Here is an 11,636-nt window from a genome sequence, read left to right on the forward strand (position 1 = left end):
TAGGGACCCAGTTGCTGAGATCCCTATTCGGGTCCTTGCTACCCTGTGACCTTGGGCAGGCACTGTTTTCTGTGGCCCATGTCCACACCTGTAAGAGGTGACTGTCACCATGTTCCCTCATAGGGTCGTTTTTTGGATTAAAGGAGTTGGATTCTCCACCGTGCTTTGAGCTGCACATGGTATACAGTAAGTAATCAATTAATGCTAGTTCTCTGGCTTCAGTGGTGTTGAAAACTGGCCCAGAACCTACCTCTGGGGCTTGCAGTGTAGTGGGGAGGCCGGCGGAGCCCATCACAGTGCGGAACCCTGCTGTGGACCACAGGCGCCAGGGGGCTGGGGAGGTGGAGTTGGCAGACCTGGCCTGCAGGTGCTGGGGACAGTGGTCCCCAGGAGGCGACGTTTCAGTTGATAGTTGGGAGTGAACGGGGCAGAGGTGAGGGAAGAACTTTCCAGGCATCAGGCAGCATGAGCAAAGGCCCTGAGGCAGAACACAGGACTGAAGGAGGCCGGAGCCTGGAGCGGCAGGGGGCACAGGCAGCCTGGAGACGGGCTGGGCCGGCGGAGCTTCGGATCCTCGCATGGAGGCACAGCACCTCTTTCTTGGACTCCCTCAGGTAGAATTGTCCCCTCTTGTGCTCTCACAGCCAGGCTCAGGGTACCCTGTGGAATCATCACCTTGTTAAGTCACTGAATGGCTCGGTGATGTGCTGCACCGTGGCTCTCTGAGCAGGGCCCTGTGCTCCGCGGGCCTCTGGACTCCTGCCCGCCAGGCCAGCCTCCTCCAGCTCCGGGTGGCCACCCTGCCCCCCTCTGTCTCACGCTGCTCCCTCCTGGCCTCCTCAGCCTGGTCCACTTCTGCCTCCCTAGGAGGGGGCCTCTGTGCCTGTCCCTCACAGCCTTGGGGACACAGGACCCTGGCGCTTAGGGAGGAGGCTGGGGTGGCCAGCTGGAGCACTGGCTATTGACCAGGCCCAGATGGGCTCCTGCTGCACAGGTGGGAAAAGCCCAGAAGGCCCGGAGGACAGCCAGGCTGTGGTGCGTGCTGGGGGCCTGGGTCCCCGCGGGACGACCAGGCTGGGGCTGGGTCTGTTTCCTGTCGGCCTGCGGCTGCCTGGACAGGGCAGGAGCAGAGCTGGGTGCTGGAGGCCTGGGGCGGAGGATGGCTGTGGAGTCAGCAGTCTGAAGCCCGAGAGGCTAATCACAGATAATCACCGAGCAGAACCCGCCTCGGGCCAGAGGGCGCCTGCAGCCCAATTATGAGCAGAACAACCAATGACAGCCCCTGGCAGGGCCGGCTGATTGCCGTTCTCATCCCCACCACAGGGCTCCAGGGGCCAGCTGCTCCCCACAGTGGGGCAAGAGGCTGGGAGGCCTCCTCCGGCCTGGGGCCAGGGCCTGTGCAGCTGGAGAAACAAGCCACCGCATAGCTGGCAGGGACCCAAGGCCCGGAACACAGCCCCAGCCGGGTCCACCGCGGCCCAAGCGCAGACCCAGCCAGGGCTCGGCCTCACCCTGCAGCCCAGGGCCTCCCTCCTTTCCACGGCCAGGCAGGGGAGGGGAGGACAGACCGCCGTGTCTCGAGCACTTCGTTACGCCAGGAAACTACAAAGCTCCACACTGCAGAGGAGGAAACAGAGATTCAGAGAAGCTAATTGTCATTCCCAGAGTCACACAGCTAATAAGTTTAAGGAACCCGATTCAAATCCAGGCCCCTCTCACTCCAAGTCAGGTTTTGTTTCAGAGTCTGGGATGTGCGACATCCTCCAGGGGAAATGATGCACCGGAGGAAACAGTCAGGTGAAGAGTTGGAGCCTGCTCCGGGTCTGTGGAATGGCCCAGTCCCCAACCGGATACCGGGAAGCGTGGACGTGGTGGTCAGCGATCCTGACCACTGGGCAGCACCAACCAAACTGAAGATGGCTATGAGGCCCAGCAAAGCCCAGCGCGGGTCCAGGAGACCGGAGCCGGCCTCGGCTTGTGCTCAGCTCGGCCAAGACGGCTCTTCACCCTCAGGATGAAAGAGAAAGGAAGACGGGGGACGGGAGGAAGGAAGGATGAAAAGATGGTCTCGGGGCAGGGTTCTCACATGAGCCGTTTCTGAAAAGGGATCCTACAAGCCCACTGTGCTCGGCCACTCAGCTGTGCGAGGCCCGGGGAACGCCGTCAAAACGGTGGACCAACAACCACTGGACATCACGCAGAGAGAGCAGGCCCGAGGCCACACCTGAAGTGCCCCGTCTCCCAGCGCAGGTGGCACAGGTAGGGGACCTGCCGGGGTGAGTCCAAGAGCCCCTGCAGGGCGTCACAGGCTCTGAGGGAGTTGAGTCCCAAGGTCCAGGACATGCCCAGAACTGGAGCCGATGACAGCCAGTGGGGGAGGGCATCCCAGGAATGTCCCCACCCCAGTGTGCCTTCCTCCTTGCTGGGCTCCGCGGCAGGCGGCCCCTCTCACCATCAGGCTTCTCTGGTTATTGTCAGGCCTGCAGCGACGGAGTCGGTCAGCAGCAGCAGAGTCACGTCCGTCCACACCATGGCTTCTCCTGGGTGCATTACCTGGCTACCACGGGCGGGTGACAATGAGAGCGAGTCTCACAACAATGTGGACACACATACACACACACACACACACACACACACACACTAACTCTATACCGTCCCAAAGGGTATCTCCATCTTTTATATGTTCCTCGCATGGAGGATGTACCCAAGGCCAAGGCCACTCCACTCTAGTATGAAGTTCAGCTGAGCTCTGGAGAGAGCCAGGCAACCACGTTCTCCAGGAGGAGGCCGTGCACAGGGACAGCCAGACGCTCCTAACACATCTTGGGGCTCTTGGACCACTGGATGCCAACCCCACTCAGGCAGGAGTGACAGCTCCTATATTGTATTTCCAGCCAATCCGCACGTTGTCTGTACCACTGGATTCACCAAGGAAACTTCACCCTACACCTATTATGCAAATGAGCAAGCCCTCTTGGGTGCTGATTGGAGAGGAGACCTCAAAACCTCAGAGTTGCCCCTGTGCATTGTGGGCTTCTGGTCAGTCTCTCAAATGCTAATCACGCATCCTGGGGTCTGTGTTCTTCAATCTCCTGCCATCTCCTACCATCCGACAGTGTAGATTAAAAGTAATTCACAGGGTATGTCACACTGTCTCTCTGAAGTCTTCTCAAGTGAGTCACAGGCAATTTCACGCCATTTAAACAAAAGAGCAAGCTCCACAAAGCCCAGGACTTGAAAGTGGCCTTGGAGCTGGGACTGGGGCCTCCGCTGGAGCAGAAGCTCAGGCACCGTGTCATTTAAAGAAAAAACCTTCAGGACTTTGGAGTGTGACACTGAACCGGACTTTACATGCTCATTTGAGTTTTGGAGACTCTTTACCAGTAGTTGTTGTGCCCAAAAAAGATTACTCAGAAATTGACTTTGAGCTTAAACAACTGGAGTTGAAGGTATCGAAATTCCAACCTAGTTCTCTCATAAGCTTTCAAGTTCCATTACAAATCTTTTTCTGTTTATATCGAGCCGATTTAGCAAGCGCGTCCAAGAGCTCTTTGAAGGGTATTTGGTTCTGGTTACAACATAATGAATTAAACACAGCTCAGACAATTCATACTGAATTTATAAGTTTAATGTTTCCACTGTCTGCAGGGGATCCCTGGAGGGGTGTCCTGGGTCCCGGTACTGTTCGCTTTCTTGATCAGGCTCCATGGGTACTCGGAACTCTTCGGAGTGTGAGGTACACCTCAGCACAATTTTTTTCAAGTTATTTATTTGATTTTCCGTTAAACTCATTTGCCTGTTTTAACAAAATCTCCCTGGATACCTCATTAGCTTTCATATATCTATTAGATGAAATGTACAAATACCGAGAGCCCGGAATTCTCTTAAATATCCTATTACCAGCATAAGCTTCCTAAGATTTCAACTTGAGCTCACACATCTAAGTTAATTACCCCATTGCTTTTCAAGTCAGAATGATTAGATTCTCGCTTTAGTAGGCTAACTCACCTTAGCATTACAAGTGGCACACAACGGAAATAGGGTAGTAGATTTAAGTTCCCCCAGTCCACCCACACCCAAGGCCAGATCCTTCTGGAGGAAAAGATCCACACCCGCCAAGGGACCCCAGGCGCCTGTTAACTGGGGCTGCCCAGCTCCCGGGGAGCAGGGACAAGCTCCATTTGGGGGCACAGGGATGAGAACCTTCTCCCGGGGGGCTGGTTGGGTCACCTGGTGTCCCCGGAGCCCCCTTTGGATCCCGTTTCCAGGTTCCATTTCGCGGGGGAAGGTGCGGGCGTGTCTCCCCAGCTCCGCCTCTGGACCCTGGTGATGGATCACTGTTGGAGTCACCTGCTCCTGCTCCCGCCGACTGGAGGCCACCTGGGCTTGCTCTTGCCTGTCTCAACTTGACCATGAACTCAGGTTTTTGCCCTATGAACTCTGAGGAATGTGAGGAGGGTGAGTCTTGTACTGGGCGCCACCCGATGGAATTCTACCTCCTTGGCTGCAGGTCCACTTGGACCGCTTCCCGGGATGCAGAGGGAAGCAGGAGACTCTGGGCCTCCCGGAGCTTGGAGCAGGTGCTGACCGCCCCTACTCTCCACTGCCAGAGCCCAGCCCACTGCCACGTTCTGGGTGGAGCCTGCGGCCGGCCTCGGGAGTCTGCCCCCCAGCAGTGCCCCTCAACGCTCATCCCAGCGGACTCCTGCAGCCTGCGCCTTCAGTGCTGGCTGGTGGCCAAGTCCGTGACAACCTGTGGGCCCTTCACAGCTGACGACATCCAGAGAGGCTCTCCCTGCAGCCCCCGCTCTCCCTCTCCACAGAGACTTCTCTCCTGACCACGCACTCACATGGCTCCTCTTGTTATTTACTCCCCCAGTTTCCAGCAAGACGGCCCGTGCAGGCGGGCAGCTCCGCTACCCTGGGGACAGGAGGTGGCTGGTAGTCAGCAGGGCTTCAACACGAGTAGCAGCAGCAGCAGCAGCAGCAACACGTTCACTGAGCGCTTTGTATGTGCTAAGTGTTTTACATGTGCTTGATCCTTTCGTCATGAGAGCTCTGGAAGAGGAAGCTGAAGCACAGAGAGGCTAAGTAATTTTCCCAAGATCACACAGCCAGTGATGAGGTTGGCACCCAGGTCTCTCATTGTAAATGCTGTCTGTGACTCCTCAACTCTATGCTGTCCAATGAGGGGAGGCCTCAGGCTGAGCCCAGGGCCTAGCCAGCTAGCCACAGGGTAAAATGGGAGGGAGGGGCGATCCAGTTGTACCCAAGGAGCAAACTTGGCAGAGATGGAGAAAGATGAAGAGAAAAGGGTCAGAGATAAACCTCCAAGAGAGGAGTCCATGGGGAAAGAGGCTGCTGACAGTCAGGACAGACGGCCTGCCTTCCAGGCTGCCCCAGGGCCCTGGCCACCCTTGGTCCTGCATTCCCCAGACCTCAGAACTCAGTCTTTGAAAAACGTGGAACTGTCTCCACCTCCGTAGTCTTTACAATCCCCTAAAAGCAAATATTGCAAACAACGAATAGAAGCAGAGGAAGAAATCGGCACTTGGTCTGGGAGCTGCACCCCACTGTATCCCTGAGAGCCCCCCGCAGCCCCCTCCCCAGCCAGGACCAGCCCACTGACTCCATCTCTCAGGATGCTCTGAGGTCTGCCCATTCTAGAGATGGGGACGCTGACCCGGAAGTGACAGAGTTGGCTCTCCATGGAGGACTGTCACCTCCAAACCACAGAAATTCAAATCCCAGCTTTTTGCTGACTGTTGGGGATGTCAGCCTCTAGCTAACGGTCTACTCAGATGACCAGAAAGCCATCCCCTGCTTAGTATCAGTAACGTTTGGTTGAAGCCAGCCGTTTGCCAGGTTGCATATAAGAGGGAGAACAAAAGAAGAAAAAGGCTGAGGCTCAGAGAGGGTAAGTGATTTACCCAAGGCCACACAGCACATCCATGGTATCCTGGAGAGTGGAACACCCGTCCCCTTGCCCCTGCCCTTTTCCCAGGCCCCCCACCTGCTCCTCAGAGACACCCGCCTGGCCTGCTGAGAAAGCCTCTGCAGACAGATTTGGATGTGTCTGGCTCTGGCTGGCGTGCTGCTTAGTGATGGTTCTCAGCCCGTGTGTGGGCTCCTCCACTCCCCCGTCTTCTATTTCTTTCTGCGCCCCCAGCGGGCCCCCAGCCCCCAGCACCCAGCACCCTCAGCAGGTGTTCGACAGCCAGCAAAGGAGTGAGGCGCCGCCATCTGCAGGGGCCCACCCCCACCCAGTGCCACCCGGGGCCGAGCAGGTGGGGCCTTTAGTGAGCCCGAGGGCACCTGGACTGGCGCCCGCTGGGTGGACGGAGAGGACCGGCTGCCTGAGGAAGCGGTTCCCGGCCACTGTGCCCCACAGCCGGCCCTGGCCTGTGGCAGGCCCCCAGGTCCCTGCCTCATCCTGTGGCACTCAGGGACTGTCCTGCTCCGCCGAGGGCCCAAACCTCCCCAGCAGGCAGGCTCCGGGGCCTGGGCCCCCCAGAAAGGAGCCCCACACGGCCTGGACAGCCACGCTGGACCGTGAGCAGCGTGGGCTTCTGGGAAAGGAGACTCAGGCCTGGGCTTGCTCTTGGGGACAAACTGAGAGGGCCTGGTGTCCCCAGGGAGTCCCCACGGGGCTTGGGGGTGCCAAGCATCACCCCCCCTTGGGCGTAAAAAGACTTCCTGATTTCTGTGTCCCCGTGAGCCCCCAGGTTCCCCAACAGCACTCTGCAGGCTCTGCGTGGGGGCGGGGTGCTGCCCTGCAGATTCCTGTCCAGCACAGAGCTCCCTGGGCCTTGGGGGAGGCCTGGGGGCCTGTGTTTGCACAGCAAGCCCCTCCCCGGGGCTGGAAAGCTGGAGCCGCTATCTCCTTGCAGAGACCCCCAGCAGGGCCTGCGGCTCCAGAAGCAAAGGCTAGATGTGGGCTGGCGCCTGGCCTGTCCCTTCAAGAGCTAGCTCAGTGCCATGACCCAGGCTGTGGCTATAGCGCAGAAGAGGGGGCCGTGCTGGAGAGGGGGCTGGCCGGCTCCCCGGGCAGCCTGTGGGAGGACTCGGATGGGCCTCCTCTGCTGACAGGAGCCCGGGGTCCAGCGAGGTCCCCACTCACTGCGACGCCAGGAGCTCCGTCTCAGGAACCGCGAGCTCCCGCAGCAGAGACCCTGGGAAGGACTCCGCAGGACCTGGGCTCACTCTCCCACCTCTGGTCAGGACATGGGGTCGAATCGGCAGTGGCCACAGTTGATGACATGGCTGCCTTGAGCATCACCATCCTGAGGTCCCACCACCGGCCGTGTGCAGCCTCAGGGCATCGCTCAGACACTTCCAGAGCCTGCATCTGGCACCCTCCTAGCATTTCCCACCTACGGTCAGTCCTCCGCCCTCCAGCTCCACGGATTCCATCAACTGCAGATGGGCACCGAGTCCATCTGCTCGCCGCTCGCCAGCCAATACCTGGGAGGTGAGAATGGGAGGGGAAATCGGGTTTACTCAAGGGTCAGCACCTGAGAAGGAGACAGGGAGGTATTACCCCAAAAAGACCATCTCAGGGAACTTGGGTATACAACGGCGATTACACAGGGAAGGAAGGAAGCGCAGGGGACAAGGGACAGGGAGAGAGCACGCCAGGCAGGGCGCCGTCGTCCAGGGAGGGCTTTTCTTTTTTTCTGGCCGTAACATTGCAACTGACCTTGATGCTGACTTCCTGGATAGGCCCTGTATCCTTTTTCTTTTGGGTACCAGGGTTTGAACCTAGGGGTGCTCAAGGACTGAGCCACATCCCAGCTCTTTTTATTTATTTTTTTTATTTTGAGACAGGGTCTTGCTAAGTTGCTGACAGCCTTGCTAAGTTGCTGAGGCTGGCTTTGAACTTGCCATCCTCCTGCCTCAGCCTCCCAAGTCCCTGGGGCCCCTGCACCTGGTTAGTTCCTATAACTCTTTAGACAAACATGACTTTTCTGCACGTTAGACCTCATGGCGGTTCACACACGGCTGCGCAGAACTGGAGACTGGGGCGGCTTTACCCCTTGTTACTGGAAGGTGGCCATTTAGCAACCAGCACGCTCACCACTTAGGGGCAACTATCGTTTAGAATTTCAAATGCTGGGCAAAAAGGGGGTGGGGACAACTCCCCAAAGGACAGCTGCCAGAGGAAGCCACTGTGACCTCAGGCCCCTTTATCTGAGGGACTGGCGAATCCGCAGTCATCATTACCTGTGGGGGATGCGGAGAGATGATCGTATTTATGTAAAATTTACTGCATTAGAAAACCCTCACAGGGGCCGGGGATGTGGCTCAGGGGTAGAGCGCTGGCCTAGCAGGCATGAGGCACTGGGTTCCATCCTCAGCACCACATAAAAACAAAATAATGTGTCCACCTAAAACTCAAAAAGAAAATACATAAATAAATAAATATTTTAAAAAACAAACCCTCACAATCCCCACAACATATAGTAGATATTTTTTTTAAGAGAGAGTGAGGGGGGGGGGGAGAGAGAGAGAGAGAGAGAGAGAGAGAGAATTTTTAATATTTATTTTTAGTTCTCGGCGGACACAACATCTTTGTTTGTATGTGGTGCTGAGGATCGAACCCGGGCCGCACGCATGCCAGGCGAGCGTGCTACCGCTTGAGCCACATCCCCAGCCCTATAGTAGATATTCCTGTTACCTCTGCTTCACAGATGAGGAGACCAGCACGCGTCAGTCCCCCGCTGAACCCCTGGCTGCCCCAGCCCCAGGGTGAGTGGGGAAGAAACCATGAAAAACCTTCCCGACTCACAGACAGCTGTACATACACAAACAAGCCCCACATCCCTGTGTGCACGGCATCCCCCCCCCCCCCAGGGCGCATGGCCAGGCCCTGCAGGGAGGAAGTGTCAGGTGACCCGCCAAGCCACCAGGAGGATTCGCTGCTCCCGAGTGGTTTCTTCTCAGTCTCCTCAGTGAGTTCTCTGCTCTGAAGGGCCTTGATGGGGAAGGGGGGCAAAGAGGGGGTCAGGGGACCAGGAGAGGTGGGGATTGGGGCAGCAGGCCAAGCCAGGACCCAGGAGAGGCACCTTTCAAGGTGGGGACCTGGGTTGAGCCCGCGGCAGCCTCAGGTTCCTTCACCACCCAGGAAGGCCTCCCCAGTGACAGGGTGTCCCAGCCCAACCTCTGAGGCCTCCAGAATCAGCATCGGCACTTCAGCGAAGGGAGGGAGGGTGGGAGGGATGGATGGATGGACGGATGGATGGACAGATGAATGGATGGGCAGATGAACGGAAAGACGGATGGATGGATAGATGGGCAGACGGATGGATGGACAGTTGGGCAGATGGATGGGTGGACGGATGAATGGATAAACAGATGGATGGATGGACAGATGGATGGACAGATAAATGGATGGATGGATGAACAGATGGATGGATGGATGGATGGATGGATGGACGAACGGATGGACAGATGGATGGGGATGAAGCTGGAGGCAAGAAGTGCAGGGCAGGTGAGTCTCCGCTGGGAATATCTGTGGGTTTCTGTTTTTGCACTTGACATTTGACAATCACAAATTGTGTCTTATTTCTTCTCCTCCTACTTCATCTTCCAACCCCTGACGTGACGCAACACCCACATATACTCACACAGACAGCACACACCTACATATAGACGGCAGCCACCATAGGCAAATGGCACGCTCCATGACACAATGACACCCATGCACTACACACACACACACACACACACACACACACCTATGTCCTTACGTATGCACATCTTCCCAGGCACACATGTGACCTCACAAGCGGCCTCATACACACAGAGGCAGACATGCATTCACGGACATGTGAGCAGATGTGTGGCCACTTCAGGGACACACACTTCCAGTCACCGTGTCCTACCTCTTCTCCATGCAGGCCTGCTTCTGCTCTTTCCCATTACTTTACAAAGTGCTTTCCTGTTGGTTCCCTGCCTGACCTTTTAGAGGGCGTCCTCTGCACTAGGTAACACACACGAAGATGTCTAGGACTCACCCTGCCCAGCGAGGCTCCTACTCCAGTGCAGGAAACGAGAGAAAGTGACAATCAAAACCTCTTGGGATCATACAACTCGGAAACTGTTTCTTGAGCATGTACTTTGTGCTGGACCTGCGTTGGGCTTTGGAAACGCAGAGGGAAGTAAGGTCCTGCCCCCCTGGTCTCAAGGAACTTGCAGACTAAGGAGGGGAGAGACAGGCAAAGACATAATAGTGGTAGTCCAGAAAGGGCTGATGAACACCTCTGGGAGAGAATCAGGAAGCACATTAGTCTGCGCCAGCCGCTGTAACAAAATTCCTCATACTGGGCAGCTGGTTCTACAAGCTGGGAAGTCCAAAATCAAGACACCTGCAGACTGGGTGTCTCGTGAGGGCCTGTTCCTCATAGATGGTGTCTTCTATGTGTCCTCAGTGGGCCTTACCCTTGAGGGTGGATGCCTCATAACCTAAACTGCCACCTTTCAAAATTGCGGCAGTGGGGATTAGATTTCAGCAGCCACAGGATGGAGAGCACTCAGACCACCAGGGAGCGCTCCGCCCCCGGCAGAGGGCTCCGCCCCCGGCAGAGGGCTCCGCCCCCGGCAGAGGGCTCCGCCCCCGGCAGAGGGCTCCGCCCCCGGCAGAGGGCTCCGCCCCCGGCAGAGGGCTCCGCCCCCGGCAGAGGGCTCCGCCCCCGGCAGAGGGCTCCGCCCCCGGCAGAGGGCTCCGCCCCCGGCAGAGGGCTCCGCCCCCGGCAGAGGGCTCCGCCCCCGGCAGAGGGCTCCGCCCCCGGCAGAGGGCTCCGCCCCCGGCAGAGGGCTCCGCCCCCGGCAGAGGGCTCCGCCCCCGGCAGAGGGCTCCAGGCTCCCGGGAAAAGGTAGTCTGGGGCTTGTGTGATGGCAAGGAGTTCAATAAGGACCTGTAGCAGGGTGGCATTTGTATGCCACAAGAGTAGCGCCCAGTCTGGGCCTGTAGTGACGGTTGTTCTGGGCTGGGGTCTGCCATAGAGGACGCTGGAAGGACGGACAGAGGGAGAGAGCAGCGTCTCTCCAGTTGACACTGCAGGCTAAGGAGGCTCCGGTGGCTCTTTGACTCGGACCTCTGCCCGAGCCTGCTGCCCCTGCTGTCTGAACGCCAGGCGGCTTGCTAGTGGCCACATGAGTAAAGCTCAGGCAGCTGTAAGGTGTCACTGCTGGGAGCGATGATTAGTCCTGAAGTCGGCTTGGCAGGGCTCTGCCTGGGTAATCAGCAGCTCAGCAGGTCCCAGCGGGGGCATTTGAGCCTCTGAGGCTGAGTGGCCCCCTTTCCAGCTACCGCCCCTCCCCCGCTCTGCCTGGGTCCCCTGCGCGGTGGCTGGCCGCCAGGCTGTGTCCAGAAGCCCCTTGGGGACGCCCCCTCTCCCTTTCTGGTTCTTACCACCATGGCCCACCCCCAGCCATCCTCTCATGAAGCCACCCTCCCTCTCCCACTGCCAATTATCTCTCATCAGGCAATTAGCGTTTCCTCCTCCTCTGAATTTCTCCTTCCCTGGTCCCTGGTGGTGCAGGGGCTGAGTCACTTTCCTAAAAGGAGCTTTGTCAGAGGAGCCCTGGCGCCACCCCCGACTAGCTGTGTGATCTCAGGCCGACCACTCACCTCC

The sequence above is a fragment of the Spermophilus citellus genome, assembly GCF_964194105.1.
Source record: "Spermophilus citellus genome assembly, chromosome: 2".
Taxonomy (NCBI): Eukaryota; Metazoa; Chordata; class Mammalia; order Rodentia; family Sciuridae; genus Spermophilus; species Spermophilus citellus.